The 20016-nt window shown below is 38.2% G+C and overlaps 1 protein-coding gene across 6 annotated transcripts in view; it reads left to right on the forward strand.

Moving 5' to 3' along the window:
* The window catches only part of ZNF521 (zinc finger protein 521), a 313211-nt gene that overhangs the window by 148839 nt on the left and 144356 nt on the right, over positions 1-20016 (forward strand). The window lies entirely within an intron of this gene.

Here is a 20016-nt window from a genome sequence, read left to right on the forward strand (position 1 = left end):
CCACTGCAAAGGCCTTCTGCTTCCGTCACTGTCTCAACTGACTTCTTTAAGGTTTCTACCGACCTAGTTGACAATGCAATATAGTTTTTTTCTTTTGCTTGTTTTTTTGTTTTGTTTGTTTTAAAGACAAGTTACTTTAGTTTACTTGCTGCATTGCTTATCAAAATTGGCTATTCTCTCCTTATTGAACCTCTCTCTGCCCTGTTGGTTCCCTTCCTTTTTGAATGTTCCATAGCCTTCTCCTTCCTTTGCCTCCTGTAAGTTATGTCCCAGTGCTCTGACTGTCCTCTCCCAGTGGCCTCATCCACTCCTATGGCTTCAACTACACTTTTTACTGATGACTCTCCAAAAGACAGGAGGGGATTTGGGGAGCTGATGGAAATATGTGGTATCTTGATTGTTCATTATGGTTACTTATTATATATATATTTATCAATTCTCACCAGATGTAAAATAAGTGAATTTTTAAATGTGAATTAAACTCAATGAAGCTGATTTAAAAAATAAAAACGGTATCTCTGGCTCAGTCCTCTCTTCATTGATCTTCAGACTCACACCTGGCTGCCTGCTGGGTATACTATCTCACAGGTTCCCATGAACTTCAAACTCGGTGGATCCAAAGCTGATTTTATCCTTTCTCTAAATCTGATTGTTTTTCTTATATCTTTTTTTTTTTTTATTTTACCTGTGGATCGATTGACCTTCTGAGTAGCTTTTATTTCTCCATGTTAAGTGGTCACCAAGCCATCTCTGCATACCTCGTATCTAGTTCTTGAACCAATCTCCCCTTCTCCATCCCTGACCGCATTTGAAGTTCACTCTCTGATCATCTTTCACTAAACTACTAAAGCAGCCTTCTAATTTTTTCCTAGTTCTTTGCTTTGGTCTTATCATTTTCAGCCCCATCTCCACACAGCTGCCAGAACAATCTATCTAAAACACAAATCTGAAGAGCAGGTTCCTCCCTATTGGAAATACTGTAAGTGCTCTGGACCTCTGTCTCTATGGGATGACCTGATCCTTTCTATTGTGCAATGTGAGAATCTTCAGGTTCTGGCCCCTGATAAGTTTCCCCCTCCTTTCCTTACCTCTTACTTTATTCGGTCATCAGAATCACTTTAATTAAGCCATGCAGGACAGACTGCCTCTGTGTCTTGCTGAGCCTGTCCTCTTCCTTCTGCATGAATAATCTCTCCCCGATGCCCCCTGCCTTCCAGAAGGCTACCCAACTTTCCCTTCCTTCGGTGATCAACTACTCTACAAGGGTTCCTGGGACCCTGAATTCCCACCACAAACATCTCCCTTTCCCTTGAATGCCATATATGATGACAATCTGTCATAAATAATATATAAAAACTTTTTCAGGCCATGGCCAGTTAGCTTAGTTGGTTAGAGCATCATCCCAAAATGCCAGGGTTGAGGGTTTAATCCCCAGTCAGGGCAACATAACAGAAGGAACCAATGAATGCACAATTAAGTGGAACAACAAATGAATGATCTCCCCCCACCCCTTTCTCTTTAAAATCAATCATTAAAAAACAAACAAAAAAACCCCTTATTTCATTGCTTTATAATTATATCTTTATAATTCTCTTTCCTTATCATACATTCCTTGGGTCAAGAATTTCCTCTCATTCTTGAGTGCCTGTGTAATGCCAGGCCCGCAGTAGCAGATGCGGCTGTGGATGGCGCTGTAAGCTGGCCTGGCTGGTGGCTCTCCCGGAGCCTCTGCCTGTGTATGGCAGAAGGGCAGGACAGCTGGCCGCCAGCCTGTTTTCATCCAGGAACCACCTGACACAGTGACTGGAACCTAGAAGACGTTGAATAAATGTGTGTTTTTCTTCTGAGTATTACCTACAGGATCACTATTCATATTTTTTACCCCATTGGACTCAAATGTTTCACACCATTAAGGTTCTGACATAGATGTGGCGAGTATGTACCAGTCTGTTACACTGTTTCACTTCACATCAAGGCCTGCTTTCCCAAAGAAGTTGCCATTGCTCCTACCAGTGCTGCCAGTGACCTCCTGGTTCCACAGTCCAAAGAAAGCCTTTCTGTCTTCATGATTTGCAACGCTCGGCAGAGTGGACAGTTCTTTCCCCGACATGCACCCCTCTGACTTGACCACCCTTCCTACTTTCCCTCCTGCTTCTGCCCAGAGAGAGTTTTCTCCCGGACCTGTTCTGAAAGTGCAGGAATTCTTTGAAGCTCATCTCCGGCCCTCTTTACCTGCTCTGTCCCCTCTCTCAATAGGCATCTCATCTAGTCACATGGCTGTAACTAACACTGTGCTAAGAACTCCCAAATTTCTATGTCTAGCCCAGCTCTCCTCTTCGTTCCAGATTACTTCGTCTCCTGTTTACACATTGACATTTTCACTTGTATCTCTTTTAGGGTTTGGAAGATGTATACAAATTTATCTTTTGATTTTCTCTTCTGAAACCTGTATTTTTTCCAGACTTGCATCATTTTAGTAAAGGGAACCACCTCGTACTCAGTTGTTCAAGCAAAAACACCTGGGAACCTTTCCTGCTGTCCTCCCTCTCCTTCCTTCCCCGCGTCTAACCTATGAGTAAGCGCTGTTGGTTCCGCCCTCCAGCAGGGTTCCCCGTCACTTCTTTCTGTCTCCAAAGCCATTGTCGTGGTCTAGGCTGCAGTCCTTTCTTGCCTGGAGACTGCAGCAGCCTCTTCCTGGATTCCCCTCCTTCATCTGCTGTCCACTTCCAGCCCATTCTTCATGTTGCAGTTGGCCGGACATGTGCATTGCATAAAGTCTCATGAATTTCTTCAGTCGGTTCTCATTTCACTCAAATAAGATCCCAACCTCTCACCAGTTTATGAGGCCACGCAGTGTGGCAGGCCATGCTGGCTGCTCTCTCCTGGTCTGGCTGGAGCAGCTGGTCCTCATGCCCTGTCCCCAACCTCCCAGCCTTCAGGCCACTGAGCAGAGATGACTTCAGAGCCTTCCTCACCTGGGCTGCTCTTCCAAACCAGCCTCTCTGGATCACTGGCTCTTTCTCATCTGTCAGATGGACCTACCCTGAAAATCTTACCTAAGTTAGTCTCCTCTTTAGGATTTTTTTAAAAAGTGTTGTTATTTATTTACTCTTTTACTTCCTTCTTCCCCTTTAGCACCTCTGAAAACCCAGTATGCTTATTATAAGGACTTGGTAAATATCAGTTGAATAAATGAACATGACAGAAGAGTGTATATTCTGTCTTTAGATGTATATGAAAGTATAACTAGTAACTAATATATAGAGCTATAGATAGATTTACCCAGAAGTAGTTAGATGCTTTAAAGTTAGGTTTGATCTAAAGAGATTAAAATAAGCTATAAGGCTTGAAGTTTCTAACAGTTAAACGATCATCTTTAATATGAAGGCCTGTTTTAAGTATCTTAAAGTCAGTATGCTTTTTCATTGTTCTTATACTGAAAATGGACATGTATATGTTGTCAATTTGGAACCTACTCAAGTTCCAGAGTTCTGTTTTACTTTGTATAATAAAATTTTTCATATGAGGGTTGATAAAAGACTCAAGTGCTTTTTTTCCTTTTTTTGTGTGACAAAGAGAGACAGAGAGAGAAACAGACAGGGCCAGACAGACAGGAAGGGAGAGAGATGAGAAACATCAAGTCTTCGTTGTGGCACCTTAGTTGTTCATTGATTGCTTTCTTATATTTACCTTGACTGGGGGGGGGGGGCTACAGCAGAGCAAGTGACCCCTTGCTGAAGCCAGCAACTTTGGGCTCAAGCCAGCGACATTGGGCTTCACGCCAGCAACCTTAGGCTTCAAACCAGCGACCTTTGGCTCAAGCCAGTGACCATGGGGTCATGTCTATGATCCCATGCTCAAGCCAGCAATCCTGCGCTCAAGCTGGTTACCCCGTGCTCAAACTGGATGAGCCTGTGCTCAAGGCAGCATCCTTGGAGTTTTGAACCTGGGTCCTCTATGTCCCAGTCCGACAGTCTATCCACTGTGCCACCACCTGGTCAGGCAAGACTCAAGTTTTTATATTTCAAGTTGCTAATACTAAGTTTTACGGAGTTCAAAGAACAAAAGCAAATGAGTTAAGTTCCTTCCAAATATTTTAAAATGAAGTAGAAAATTTACATGACCAAATAAATTTGTAAGATTTAAGATACTCTTGAAATAGACTGAATTACTTTGCCAAGTTCAGTGTGCTTCCAAATTTATTGTTGTTGTGTGAAATATTTGTTTGACATCTACAACGTACTAGAACAGGGAGTTAATGACCCCTGGCATAAATATCAGGGTGTGGAACATGGAAGCAGCTGCCTCATATCCATTCTTTGTCCCTTTTTCCATGTTTACCTAGCATTGGTCCTGGCCCCACTAACTCAATTTGCTATTACTGTGCCTAGATCTTCTGTATTTCCATTCTGGGTTTTTGTTGATGCTTTTAATGTAGTTACAGTGTCATATTAGAACATATAGAATTCAAAAATAGGAATATTTTTGTATACAGCCAGGCATCTTGAATTGCACATAACATTTGTCTTTTGAGTATTAGGCCAAAATAATTTGGAATCATTCTGTGCAGTGGTAGAATTATATTTAGGCATTTTTACATTTTGTCTCAAATTGTGTTGTGGTAAAGAGTAATAAACACATACTCAAGATGTTTTTGGGTAATGAAAGAAAATTGAAAGCTACTTTCTAGATTTCTTACTACTGTGTTGTTCCACTCACCATGTAATGTTGAGGTAGATTTCTATTAGATTTTGTACTTTATATTCCTGGAAAATTAATAGCCTAAATATGAAAACCTTTTAAAAGGCTTTTTAAAAGCCTAAATAGCTTATTTCTTTATTTATGCATTTCCCCATCTTTCCATTTTTCACCTTTTAAATGTCCACATTTCTAAAGATTCTATTCATTTTTAAGGTTTTTTTTCATTGACTTGAGAGGGGGGGGGGAGGGAAAGAGAGAGAAAAGCATCAACTTGTCATTTCACTTAGTTGAGCACTTATTGGTTGCTCCTCATATGTGCCCAGGGATTGAACCTGAGACCTTGGGTGCAACAATGATACTCTATCCACTGAGCTAGATGGACAGAGCCTAATGATTCTATACCTAATGTATTTCTCTTTCCCTCCCCCTCATTTCCTATTACCTGGTTATTAACCCATACAGTTGACTAAAATATTAAGTTTCAACTTTTAACCTTTCTTTTAATCCCTGTCTTAGATTTCAGCTACCCACTCAACATTACCAGTTAGGCAGTTTGCTAGCCCTTTGAGCAAATCAAGTTTTAATTTCCCCTCAAGTTTTGTCATGTGCCATCTTTCTCCTAGTCAGGTTTGTCTGAAACTGTGTTTTTGTCTTCTGTATCTTATTTTTCTGACCTTTTCAGTCAATCACTGTCCTCTCTTTTTACATCTGCCACATCCCCTCTCCAAGCCAAGACTTGTCATTCATTATAAAGTAACCAGTTTCCTTCATTCTCTTTCTATCAGAAAGCAGGTAAAGAGAATATAAGACTATTTGTAGATATGTAATATACTATGTGATTGGCAGGTGGAATACTGTAAAAATTCCTATACCATGGCAGGGGATATGCATATGTAAAATGTCATCAAGCAACCTACTTAAAATAACTACAGCTTACTGTATGTATGTTATTTCTCACATTGAAAAGTTTAGGTTCGCCTGACCTGTGGTGGCACAGTGGATAAAGCGTCGACCTGGAAATGCTGAGGTCGCCGGTTCGAAACCCTGGGCTTGCCTGGTCAAGGCACATATGGGAGTTGATGCTTCCAGATCCTCCCCTCTTCTCTCTCTCTCTCTCTCCTCTCTAAAAATGAATAAATTAAAAAAAATATTTAAAAAAAATAAATAATTCTCGGACATTTCTTATAGAAATGTTTTTTTTTTTTTTAAAAAAAGAAAAGTTTAGGTTCACACAAATTGCATTCTGCGACCATAATACATATATACATTAGAAAGGAAAAAAGTATTTAAAAAAAACTCAATAAATTTTAAAGTTTAAACCACATATAGAGCAAGGAGGGCATAAAAATAGAAATGAAAAAAAAATAGAACAGAAGGATAACTACATTTCCAAACCTGTGAAATAGAAGTAAAGCCGTAATCAGAGCGGAACTTCTTAGAACATAAAAATACATATTAAAATTTTAAAAAAGGCATAACATTGATGAGCTAAACATTCAACTTAAGACAATAGGGCCAGAGCAACAAAATAAAACTATAAAAAAATAGAAAGGAAGAAAGTAATAAAACTCAAGAGTACTGAAGTAGAAAACAATAAGGAGTCCAACAAGGTAAAGAGTTAGTTTTAATACAATTTTCGGGTTTCTGTTGAGATGAATCAAGGGAAAAAACCCAGAAATAAATAATATAAATAAAAAGAAGCCAAAAGTTCGTATGTGCAGAAGTTTAAAAGAGAAGCGCTGCACATATCAGGACGACTGGCATAAAAAAAATAATAAAAAAGCAGAAGTTCTTTTTTCTTTGTAAGAATAAAGAGTAGCCCTGGCTGGTTGGCTCAGTGTGTGGAGTGTTGGCCCAGCGGCATGCAGATGTCCTAGGTCAGTTCCCGGTCAGAGTACACACGAGAAGCAACCATCTGCTTCTCTTTCCCTCCCTCTTTTCCTTTTCTCCCTCTTCCCCTCTCCCATAGACTGTGGCTTAATTGGTCCAATCATCGGCCCCAGGAGCTGAGGCTAGCTCAGTTGGTCTGAGCATCAGCCTCAGGCACTGAGGATAGTTGGATTGACTCAAGCATTGGCCCCAGACACGGATTGCCAGATGGATCCTGGTCAGGGCACATGTGGGAATCTGTCTATCTCCCCTCCTCTCACTTGAAAAAAGAAAAAGAAAGAAAGAAAGAAAAATGAATGAAGAGCAATCAGAACTCTCTTTCTTACTTTACTAGCGGGAGTACAATTTTGTACAACTGCTTTAAAAAACTGTTGAGAAGTATATACTAAAGTTGAGTGTTAGCCGACTCTATGACCTCTCAATTATACTCCTAAATTTAAGTCTCAGAGAAATGAAGGTGTATGTTTACCACAAATTATGAACAAGAATATTCATAGTACTCTTTGCATATAAGCTTCAAGCCTAGAGTCAATCAAAATATCTGTCCAAATAGAATGAATAAATACATTCATGTAATGCAGTGGTTTTCAACCTTTTTACACTTGGGTATCAGTGAAAATAGAATTATTTCGGGACTACTAAAGCAGAAATCTTTCTGAGCTGAAGTGAATTTGACTAAAATTATTGGGTCTATAATCTTCATACAGCATCAAGGTGGTAAACTCTTTGCGGATGGGCACAAAATCTCTGTTGGACTGTTATGTAGACCCAAGATTGAAAAACACTGATGTAATGATATGCATTTATTCCATTTTCATACAGTGGAATACTTTGTGGAAATAAAGATGAATAAACTACTGCTATATAACAACTTGGATGACTCATAGACATAATTTTAAAGGCGAGAAACCAGACACACACTACTCCATGATTCCATTCATATAAAGTTTAATTTTAGGCAAAACTAATTTGTGATGATCAAAGTCAGAATAGTTACCTCTGGAATGGGATTACTGGAAAGGGGCAAAAGGTACTCTTCTGGGTCCTAGAAATGTTCAATGTGGTAATTACACTGGTGTATATATAACAAGCATTATGCTTAAGATCATAGCAGATGATTATATGTATGTTATTTCTCAATTAAAATTTTACAAAATATAACAAAAAGCACAAGATGAAAAGGATGAGAATATTATGAATAATTTTATACTAATATCTTGGAAAATTTTATTGTATGGAAACAGTTTTAGAATAGTATGTTACCAATGCGGACTAAAAAAAAAAGTAGAATGATTTCATAAACATCAGAGAGTTTAATAAATTGTTGAAAGCCTTCCCACAATGAAAATACCAGAACATATACATAATTTGAAAGCTATGCCAGAAAATGCAAAGAGTGAACACTCCAATTCATTTAATGAGTCCAGTATAATCTTGATATTAAAACCAGACAATTATGTAAAAAAAAAATTAGGTCAATTTTACAAATGATTTTACATTTTAAAATTTAAACAAAATATTAACAAACCAATTTCACTATATTAAAAGAAAGTTTTATACTATGAGTTAAATGATTTGAACACAAAATGCAAGGTGGGCTCAATCTCAGAAATTAGTTAAATTTACCATGTTAGCAGTTCAAAGGAGATAAATAATGTGTATCTCAAGTTAAAGAAAAAAATTAAATTCAACATACTTTTATGATTAAAAACAACAATAAAAACAACTGGAAATAGGCAGGAATTTTCTTACCCTAATAAAAACTATTAATTTGACTTTATATTGACTTTAGGCCCTGGCCAGTTGCTCAGTGGCTAGAGCATTGGCCCAGCATATGGACATTCTGGGTTTGATTCCCAGTCAGGGCACATAGGAGAAGTGACCATCTGTTTCTCCATCCCTCCCCCTCTTGCTTCTCTCTCTTTCACTCTTCCCCTCCTGCAGCCATGGCTCAATGGGTTCCAGTGTGGCCCAGGGCACTGAGGATAGCTCTGTTGGATTGCATTGGTCTCAGGCACTAAAAATAGCGTAGCACTCGAGCATTGGCCCATGATGGCACTCCCAGGTGGATCCCAGTCAGCGCACATCAGGAGTCTGCTTCACTATCTCCCTTGCTCTCATTTAAAAAAAAAATTAAGCATCATAATTAGTGAAAAAATTTTAATAAAATTATAACAAAAACACTAGGAAGGCCTGCTGTTTGCTCTAACCAATAATATAACATAAAATATTTTTTTAGGTTTAATATTTAATATATTGTGTTGACATGGTTTCAAGTGCCCCACTCAATATAGCACCCTGTACACACCACAGCATGTCCTCCGTGCCCCATGCAAAGTCTCTTTCCACCCCCATTTCCCCCGTTATTCCCCCACCTCTATCCCTCCTTTCATTCTGCTATTGCTACCCTGTTGTCTGTATGTGATATATATATATATATATATATATATATGCTAATCCCTTCACCTTCTTTGATCCCATTCCTGTTTTCCCTTTTCACTGACGGCTGTCCATTTGTTCCCTGTGACTTTGCCTCTGTTTCTATTTTGTTCCTCAGTTTCTTGTGTTCATTAGGTTCCACATATAAGTGAGATTATATATTATTTGTATTTTTCTGCCTGGTTTATTTCACTTAGCATAATAACCTCCAGGTTCATCCATGCCTCAGCAGTCTTGGAAAGGGAGAACAAAGTGAGAGATATCACACATCCTGATACCATGCTATACTACAAGACTGTTGCAATCAAAATTATTTTAAGTATTAAGAAGAGGTAGCAATGAAATTGAATAGCAACAAATTAAACTGTCATTTTGAGGTCTTATGTTTGTATGGACCAATACTGAAAGAATCAAAAGACAAATTATTATAATGAATAAAACTTTAGCAAAGTTGTTAGTCACCAAATCACTTTGCCTATGTCAATTAAATTTTTATTCGTCAACAAGGAAAAAAAAAGGAAACACAAGCTTTAAAATAATCCCATTTATAGTAGACACAAAAATTTTTATAAGAGGCTTTTATAAGAGGTGAAGATGGTTTCATAGGTAAATGTAATACTTGGAGCCTCACACCACCACATCAAAATTACAACTAAACTACAGAACAACCATCATTCAATACCTCTTGAAATCTATTTAGACAGAAATTCTATAACTCAGGATAGGTAGAAGAAGCCAAACAGAAACTGGTGGGAAGGATGGATATGCAGAATTGGCTGGTCCCACAGACGGGTTTGGCAGTTAAAAATTGGGAGGGCTATCTCGGTTGCAGAAGGCTCCTCCCTACGAGCAAGGGGCCTCAACCCCACACCATGTCAGAGATCCAGTGCCAGAAAGAGAAGTCCTCATAACTTCCGGCTGTGAAAAATGGCAGGGATTGTGGCTGAGTGAGACAGGGGGCTGCTGGAGCTCTACACCTTTCTCTTCAAGGGTCAGCTCACAGATGGACTCAGACTCACCCCACTCTGAGATACAGCACTGGGGCAAGAGCTCCAAAGGTGCCCCAGATATCTGGGGAGGAATTGAATTGTCTGGCATTAAGGTGAAGCTGGAGGGACAACTTTCTCCTAGGTGGAAGTGCTAGGCAATGTTTCCTTCTCTCAGTCCTACCCCCACAGAGTCATGGCAGGCAGCATATCTGACTTTTTATCAATCTGTCTAACACTATTCACCCCACCCTAGTAATTCTCTGAACCCCGCCCGTTCCAATTTTTGGGCCCACCCAAGCCATTTTCCAGTGGCTTCTCCATACAAATGGTCTGTCTTGGTTCATGCTGCCTACTTTCCTAAAGTCTGTCAGACAAGTAGCATCTGGACTCAGTGTGTCCTAAACTTCTTGCTAAGTGACCCCAGGCCAGGCACTAGTGGCAGCTGGCTTTGTTCACAAGTTGGCCTTTCTCAGGCACCTCCAAGCCCAGAACTAGTAGATCATTTTGTAGCTCATGACAGGGTACAGGAAGAACTGACCTTCACCTGTACCTTCCAGAGCCAGCATACTCAGTGGTCAGCTTTAGACCATGCTGAAACATCCTCCAACTGCCTCCATGAGCAGCACACTTAAGGGGTGAACTTGGCAGGTACCTGAGCCTTGCTGTAGTGGTTTCTGCTCTGTGAGTCTGTTAGTGCATAGCTGATTCTTTACGGTGATCATGGCCAGTCCTGTTTTCTCACCCTTTCTCCCAGGCAGTAAATTACTCCTATTGACATGCCAACAACAATCAAGGCTTAACCACAACAGGAAGGTGCACACAGCACCCAGGGTGCTCCAGCCCAGCTCAGGATACCTTGAGGCTAATACTACTGTTCCCTGCAGGACACCTACTACATAAAGCCACTCTACCAAGACTGGGAGATATAGCAGCTCTACCTAATATATAGAAACAAACCAGTGAGGCAGCCAAAATGGGGAGACAAAGAAACATGTTTCAAATGAAAGAACACAACAAACTCCAGAAAAAACCACTAAAGAAAATGGAGACAAGCAATCTACCAGATGGAAGTTTACAACACTGGTTATAAGAATGCTCAATGAACTTAGGGGAAGATTGAGGAACTTAAAACTTCAACAAAGAGATAGTAAACATAAAAATGGTGATAGAAAACACAAAAGCCTGACCTGTGGTGGTACAGTGAGTAAAGCGTTGACCTGGAACGCTGGTTTGAAACTCTGGGAGTTGATGCTTCCTGCTCCTCCCTTCTTCTCTCTCTCTAAAAAAATGAATAAATAAAGAAATCAGAAATGAACCAGTCAGAAATGAGGAATACATTAACTGAAATGAAGAATACATTATAGGGAATCAACAGTAGAGTAGATGAAGTAGTGAAGTAGAGGATCAAATCAGTGGTTTGGAAGATAAGGAAACAAAACACCCAATCAGAACAGTAAAAAGAGAAAAGAATCCTGCCAAATTATGATAATATATGGAGCCTCTGGTACAACTTCAAATGTATCAATATTCACATCATGGAAGTGCCAGAAAGAGAAGAGAGCAGGAACTGAAACCTATTTGAAAAAATAATGACAGAAAACTTCCCTAACCTGGTGAAAGAAATAAATATACAAGCCCAGGAAACGCAGAGTCCCAAACTAGATGAATGCAAAGAGGCCCACACCAAGATGTATTATAATTAAAATGCCAAAGGTTAAAGACAGAATCTTACCCTGGCCGGTTGGCTCAGTGGTAGAGCATCGGCCTGGCGTGCAGAAGTCCCGGGTTTGATTCCCGGCCAGGGCACACAGAGGAAGCGCCCATCTGCTTCTCCAACCCTCCCCCTCTCCTTCCTCTCTGTCTCTCTCTTCCCCTCCTGCAGCCGAGGCTCCATTGGAGCAAAGATGGCCCGGGCGCTGAGGATAGCTCTGTGGCCTCTGCCTCAGGCGCTAGAGTGGCTCTGGATGCAACACAGTGATGCCCCAGATGGGCAGAGCATCGCCCCCTGGTGGGCGTGCCAGGTGGATCCTGGTCAGGGGCATGCGGGAGTCTGTCTGACTGCATCCCCATTTCCAACTTCAGAAAAATACAAAAAAAAAAAAAAAGACAGGATCTTAAAAGTAACAAGAGAAAAGTAGTTACCTACAAGGGAGCTCCCAATAAAACTGTCATGATTTTTTAATAGAAACTCTGCTGACCATAAAGGATTGACACAAAACATTAAAAGTGATAAAAAGCAAGGACCTCCAGCCTAGATTACTGTACCCAGGAAAGTGCTCATTTGGAATGCAAGGACAGATAAATAGCTTCTCAAGAAAAAGCTCAAGGAGGTCATTGCCATCAAATCAGTATTACAAGAAATGTTAAAATGTCATCTTTTAGAAGAAAAAGAAGGGTAAAAAATATAAAACTATGAATAACAAAGTGCCAATAAATACATATCTATTAACAATTTTTTTGCCATGGCCTAGAATATCATGGTAGAACATCCTCCCAGCATGCCACGGTTGTGGATTTGATCCCTGGTCAGGGCACATACAAGAATCAACCAAAGAATGCATGAATAAGTGGAAAAATAAATCGACATTTCTCTCTCACTCTCTCGTCCTCACTCTTTCTTCCTTTTCTCTCTCTCTCAAATGAATAGAAAAGACAATTTTAAAAAATGTAATTACTTTAAATGCAAATGATTAAATTGCTTCAATCAAAAGACATGCAGTAGTTGAAGGAATAGCAAATCAGAACCTTTACGTATGCTGTCTACAAGAGACTCACTTCAGATGGGAAGTCACACATAGAAGTTAAAGGTATGAGAAAAGATTTTCACAAAAATAGAAACAACCAAAAAGCTGGGTTAACAACACTTATATTCGACAAATATACTTTAAAACAAAGGCTATACAAGAGACACAGACGGACCCAATAATTCCATTTCTGAGTATCTGAAGAAAGTCAAAACACTAAATCTAAAGGGTATATTCATCCATATGTTTATTGCAGCATTATTTAGAATAGCCAATATATGGAAACAACCTAAGTGTTTATCAGTAGATGAATAAAGAAGTGGTGCATATATACAAGGTAATATGATTCAGCCATAAGAAGAAATCTTGTCATCTGAAAAAACATGGATGAATCTATTCTAGAGGGTATTATGCAGAGTGAAATAAGTCAGACAGAGAAAGACAAATTTCATGTGATTTCACTTATATATGGAAGCTCAAAAACAAAATAAATGAATAAGCAGAACATCAATATACTTAGATGCAGAGAACATTTTGGGGGTTGTCAGATAAGAAAGGAGACTGTAGATATGGGTGATAAAGGGGAAGAGATTAAAAAGCACAAATTGTTAGTTAACAGATCATCCATGGGGATGTAAAGTACAGGAAAGAAAATACAATCAGTAATATTATAATATCTTATGTGGTATCAGATGGGTAATAGATTATTGGGGCGATCACTTCATAAGCTATATATATATATGAATGTCTAATTATTTGGTTGTACACCTGAAACTAATATAACATTGTTTATCAACTGTATTTGAAAAATGAAAAATTATTTTGAAAAATATAAGATGTTCAGGACATTTACAGAGAAAATGATAAAACATGATTGAAAGATATTTATTAAATTTATTGGGGTGACATGAGTTAATAAAATTATTGAGAGAGGTTTTTAAAGACCTGAATAAATGATCAGCTATAACATGTTCATGAATAGAAGAATAAGTACTATAAAGTTGTTAATTTTCCCTAATTTGATCTATACATTCATAGCCACTCCAATGAAAATATCAACAGGTTTTAAAATGTAATACATATATTATATTAAATATATATTATATTAAATATATATAATACATATATATTTTCACATTGATGTGTGTGAGAGAGAGAGAAGAAAGAGGGAAGGGATAGGAAGAGAGAAAGAGAAGCATCAACATTTCTTTTTCTTAGTTCCATTTAGTTGTATATTCATTGATTGCTTCTCATACGGGCCCTGCAACCTCTGCACACAAAGAAGACACATTATTCACTGAGTTGCCTAATCAGGGACTTGTTAAAATATTTTTTATTTTTGCAACTTGACAAGCAGATTCAAAAATGTGAATGGAAGAATGAAAGGTCAAGGATAGTAAAAATTCCCTGGAAGAAAACGTTGGAAAAAAGGGTTTCTCCTATTATACAATCATTTTATAATAAATCTGCAGCAACTAAGATGGTATTGTTAGTCCACAGAACAAAAAAGAGGTTCTCTAAGATATATCAAACATAAAATCTCAGTATAGAATAGAATTGTCTTTGCATATAAAGGAGGAATGGATGGATTATTCAATTCATTATTCATATGTAAAAAATAAAAATAATATTGAATTCCAACCAATGTGGTATGAAAATGCATATAAAAATGCACAAACCATATACAGTGGTACCTTGAGATATGAATTTAATTCATCCTGTAACTGAGCTCGTAAGTCAGTCAACTCGTATATCAAACTGCCGACACTGGACCCGTGCGCCAAAGCGCCAACTAGCAGCAGCTTTCCGAATCATGACTCATATCTCAGAATTTCACTTGGATCTCGAACAAAGATACGGACTAAGTTGCAACTCGTATCTTAAAAATTCATATGTTGGTCTGTTTGTATCTCAAGGTACCACTGTATATTTTTTTGTTTTTGAGAGAAAAAGAGGCAGGATGGGAGAGAGGATGAGAAGCATCAACTCGTAGTCGCTTTCACTTACGTTGTACATTGACTGCTTCTCATACATCCCTTGACCTGTGCCGAGCCAGTATCCCCTGGCTCGAGCCAGCAACCAAGGGCTTTTTATGCCAGTTACCTTTCAGATCGTGTGGATGACCCCTTGCTCAAGCCAGGGACCCCACACTGATGATCCCACGCTCAGAGCCAGCGACCTTGGGATTTCAAACCTGCAACCTCAACGTTTCAGGTCTATGCTTTATCTACTGCACCACCACCATTCAGGCACAAACCATAAGTCTTTTAGAAAAAAATATAAAGATTATTTTTATTACCTTAGGTTAGACAAAGATTTTTGAAATAAGACCTAGAGAGTATAAATCACAAATAAAATGGTTGATATATTTATCTACATTATAAACAATCATTTCTGTTTACCAAAACTTACTGTAAGTAAGAGAAAATAAAAGCTACAAGATGATAAAACATATTTATGAGACATATATCGGGAGAAGTTATTTTTTCCTAAATATGTAGGAAACAACCACAATCAAGAAGTAAATAAACCACCAAATAATAAAATGGGAAATTAAAATGAACAGGCATTTCACAAACAGGAAATGTGATGGTCCAGTAAACATGAAAATATTTATTTTCATTTGTAATTTGGAAAATGCAAATTCAGACAGTAATGCATCATCTGGGACTACATAGGAAGCCAGTTGGGCATACAAGTGTTTAATAATTACTTCTTGTATAATACCTATGTTATAAGTACTCTGTAAGCATTTACTGTTTAACATGAAAAGCAAAGATATTCAGAACCATAAGTATACAATCAATATCACTCATTAAAAGAAGATACTGTCAATATTAAACTAATACAATTAATACAAAATAATGTTTTAGAAATTCTACCTGTATACTCATACCTGCAAAAAGGTTTGTGAGCCTGAAACCTGTTCTTATTTGTTACAAGTAAGTTTATGAAATGTTGTAGTCATGAAGACTTCTTAGTATCTCATAAGACATTTTTCCTTTGTGAAATTAGAAGAGCAATATTCATACATTATAGTTAAGGTGGTACATATCTCATACTTTGGGGTACATTAGCCTGTAGCATTAGCTTTTTATTCTTTGTATTCTTTGTCTGGAACTTCCATTTGAGGTAACAGATTTATTAATGTCTTGCTATGTAGGAGGCATTAGGCTATCAGGTTTGTAAAGAGGATGGGTGTAGTTATTTGAATAAACGTATGTCTTTTCTTCCCAGTATAGTGCCCCTGAGGGCTTACTGTTTACTAGGGAAGAATTAATCTATAAGAGTAAAGAGAATATGAAGCAGAGTAGAACATGTGCCATAGCAGATGTACTAGTGAAGTACCGAAGTGGTACAGAGGAAATAGCAAACGGTTGGGGAGGAGTTAGCTTTGCAGATACCTATGTGAAGAGCAAACAAATTGGAGAGAGCTTCCAAGGCTGAAGTCCTTCCGCAGGAACATGCCTGTCAGGCTTCAGGGCTGGGTCCAGCATGGCTGGAGCAAAGACCCCGGCAGAGGGGAGATGGCAAGGCTTGGCTTGGTATTTATTCTCCATGTTTCTCAGGAGAGTTCCTGACACATCATGTGTTCTTAGTAAACACCGGTAAATAATTGAAACCTGGTGATTAAAACAAATGGAAAAAGAAACAAAGAAGAAAACATTTCTCTGAGAATAAATAATGATACTGTTTCTTAGAACTGCACATAAATAGAGCATAAGACTCCTCATAAGTATGCCATATACTATGCAGTTCACATCATAAAGAGATTGAGAGGCAGGTGAAATCCTGTGAAAATTCCCATATCAAGGCAAAAAAAAAATATTTTGTTGAATTAAATATTGTATTACTTAAGCAAGCTTTCAACTGATGCCCGAAAAGTTTTTGTTATGCAGAGATTGACATTATAGGTTTGGCTGAGTTTGAGCACATGCAGCATACTATTGTGTAAGAAAACATTGTACTTAGCAAAGAAAAAAAGAAAGATTAGTTCAAATAATAGTTGACAGAACCATCTGTGTGATCTTAACTAGTGTTCCCTAAGTCAGTTTCTTCCTGGTTAGAATGAGCATAATTCATATGTCATCTACTCTATAGGGTTATTGTGAAGAGCGGATGATATATGTATAGATGAAAGCTCTTGGTAAAACAGGAAGCACATATGTTGTGTATGGTGCATCATTTATATGACATCTACATGTAAGTTACACTCACAATTACAAAGATAATGTTTTCCAGTTAATTTATTGTAATTTAGAATAATTTCATATAATGAAGGATTATGGGTTATTTAGTCAAAATGCACCTTAATAAGTCAATATACATCCACAAATTTGATGAAATAGAAAAGCATCATTAAATAATCAAACAAATCTAGGGACAATGAAAAACCAAGGAACAAAGAGACTGTAAAGACTGTAAAGATAAAAATATTACTTTGTTTGCTTTGAGGTTAGAGACAGTGTCAGGAAACAATAAATAGAAAAGGTAGGAAAACATAAATAGATGAGTGTATAGGTGGGACAAGGTATTACAGAGAGGAAATGGAAATGTTCACCATTTTGGATTGCAACATATCATGGAAAGCAGGGAAGCAAAAAAATTGAGGAAATACTATTTAAGAAAATTAAAGATTGTAAATGAAAGTCCAGGTAAGTATATACCAAAATAAGATATTTTTTTTCTCCTAAGCTCAAGGAAAAAGTGAATAGTTTTAGGGACAGTTCATTTTAAAGGACTATTATTTGTTTGCCTAAAACCCACTGGCAATGTTCTCTATGGATATTTACCTTCCGAGGAAAGAGTGTTAATATTCTTGTTATTGTTTTTATTTTTAGACAGGATTTTTAATTTAGGTTCATAATCTTTCGATTTATTTACTTATTTATTTTTGATAGAGGGAGAGGGGGGAAAGAGAGAGGGTGAGAAGCATCAACTCGTAGTTGCTTTCACTTTAATTTGTACAATGAGTTTTTCATATGCCCCTTGACCAGTTCTTCTCATACTGGCCATGCCAGTGTCCACTTGCTCAAGCCAGCGACCTTGGGCTTTCCATTGTCAGGGACCTTTGGGCTCAAGCTGGTAAGCTTTGGGATTCATTGTATGGATGATCCGCCGCTCAAGCCAGTGACCCCCACGCTAACAATCCTGTGCTCAGAGCCAGTGACCTTGAGGTTTCTAACCAGCGACCTCAGCATTCAGGGTTGACATTTTATCTGGTCAGGCAGAATAGAATACATTTTAAAAATTACTAATAAGGGGGCACAAAGAAAACTAGATAGAAGGTGACAGAGGACAATCTGACTTTGGGTGATGGGTATGCAACATAAGTGAACGACAAGATAACCTGGACTTGTTATCTTTGAATATATGTATCCTGATTTATTGATGTCGCCCCATTAAAAATAAAATTATTAAAAAAATTACTAATAAGGCCCTGGCTGGTTGGTTCAGTGGTAGAGCGTCGGCCCAGTGTGTGAAAGTCCCGGGTTCAATCCCCGGCCGGGGTACACAGGAGAAGCGCCCATCTGCTTCTCCACCCCTCCCCCTCTCCTTTCTTTCTACTTCTCTCTTCCCCTCCCGCAGCCAAGGCTCCGTTGGAGCAGAGTTGGCCCAGGCACTGAGGATGGCTCCATGGCCTCTGCCTCAGGTGCTAGAATGGCTGATGTTAGCATACTCATCTAAAAATAAATCTAAGAATTGTATTGAATATTTTATATTTACAAGTTTGGTTTACAGTAAGAGCAAAAATGGGCTGTAATAAAAGCTCTATTTTGATAAAGAAGTGATCAGAAATAGTAATATTTAATTATGAATACTGACCCAATGTTTAATATAAAGATCAATCCTTTAAAAAAGTAAGATAGAGAACCGAAGAAAGAAAAGAGAAAGGGTAAGTGGAAGGAAGGGTGGGAGGGGGACTAAGTGACCAAATCAGATAGCTGAAAACTTGCAGGAAGCCCCTCAGCTTAAAACTGAAGTCATTTTGATGGAAGACAGGTACTTTTAGCACCATAATTGGGTCTGGATTGAAGTTATTTTTCTATACCAAATTTAAATCATTCCAAAACAGACAGGTTACACTGTTTTGATTAATTTGTGTCTAGCTTGTTTATTCATTCAACAATTATCGAGGTTCAAACCTGTGACAGGCATCGTGAACCGGCACTGGGCCCACAACACCAAACGCAGATATTTCATGTTTCTCTCGACAAAGAATTAAACCTTTAAGAATCGAATATGCCCTCGAATAGCAAATCAGATGCACATGAAGATGCTGAGGTGTTAGCAAGACTGAAAATGGGAATATCTCAGGTGCTTAGTAAGGATATTCAACACTGGCATTCCAAAATATAATTTAAAAGAAGGACTGACTTATCGCCTGGACTTCTGAAGAACACCTTAAAAAACAGTGCTTGTTTTGTACAGATTCTATTAAAAATGTTAAATTTGATATTGTCAGCCTTTTCTTAGCACTCCCCCCCTCAAAGCAGAAGCCCTGTTGGTATTGTTTTCAGGTTATATTTTTATATGGAAACTACTAAGTCTATAATACATGTTATTAAGAACTTTGAAGGCATTTTTTTGGTTCATATTTTTATCTTTCTGGGAAAATCTGAACAGGGACTAGAAGGTCTTACTTGGTTGTGTGATGCAGAATGTAGGTATGTTTGGTGGTAACAATCTGGTTCCCTTCAATAAATTTTTCTGAAAACATTTACTCTTGGGTATGCTTATAAAAAGCCCAAATCAATTCAACTCTGAATAGTTCATATATTCCTTCACAAAGGCTCCCTGTCAGGCAGTGTGCTGGGTACTGGAACTGAAGAGAGAAAGAGACATTGTTTCTTAAATGACAGGAAACCTTGGAATGTAATGTGAATAAATGCTTTGCATATAATATAGTGAATTCTATGCTGAAAGTACAGTGAGAAATGTGAACCCCTAAAGAAGGCAGCAAAACTAGCAAGAAGTCACAAGAACTAGCAATGGGGATGTGGCACATAGAGGTGATCCTGGAATTCGGGGCCAACAGGAGTCGCAAGAAGCTTGAAGCACAAGGGACAGCCAACCTGGCAATAGTTAGCAGTTCCTTCTTGTAAATGTGGGTGAATTCATGGTGGTTGGAATTCCTTTTTTTATTTATTTTTAAATTTTTTCTTAAGTGAGAAGCAAGGAGGCAGAGTGACAGATTCCTGCATGCACCCCAACCAGGATCTACCTGGCAAGCCACTTACCTGGCAATGCTC

The sequence above is a fragment of the Saccopteryx bilineata genome, chromosome 11, assembly GCF_036850765.1.
Source record: "Saccopteryx bilineata isolate mSacBil1 chromosome 11, mSacBil1_pri_phased_curated, whole genome shotgun sequence".
In the NCBI taxonomy this organism is placed as follows: Eukaryota; Metazoa; Chordata; class Mammalia; order Chiroptera; family Emballonuridae; genus Saccopteryx; species Saccopteryx bilineata.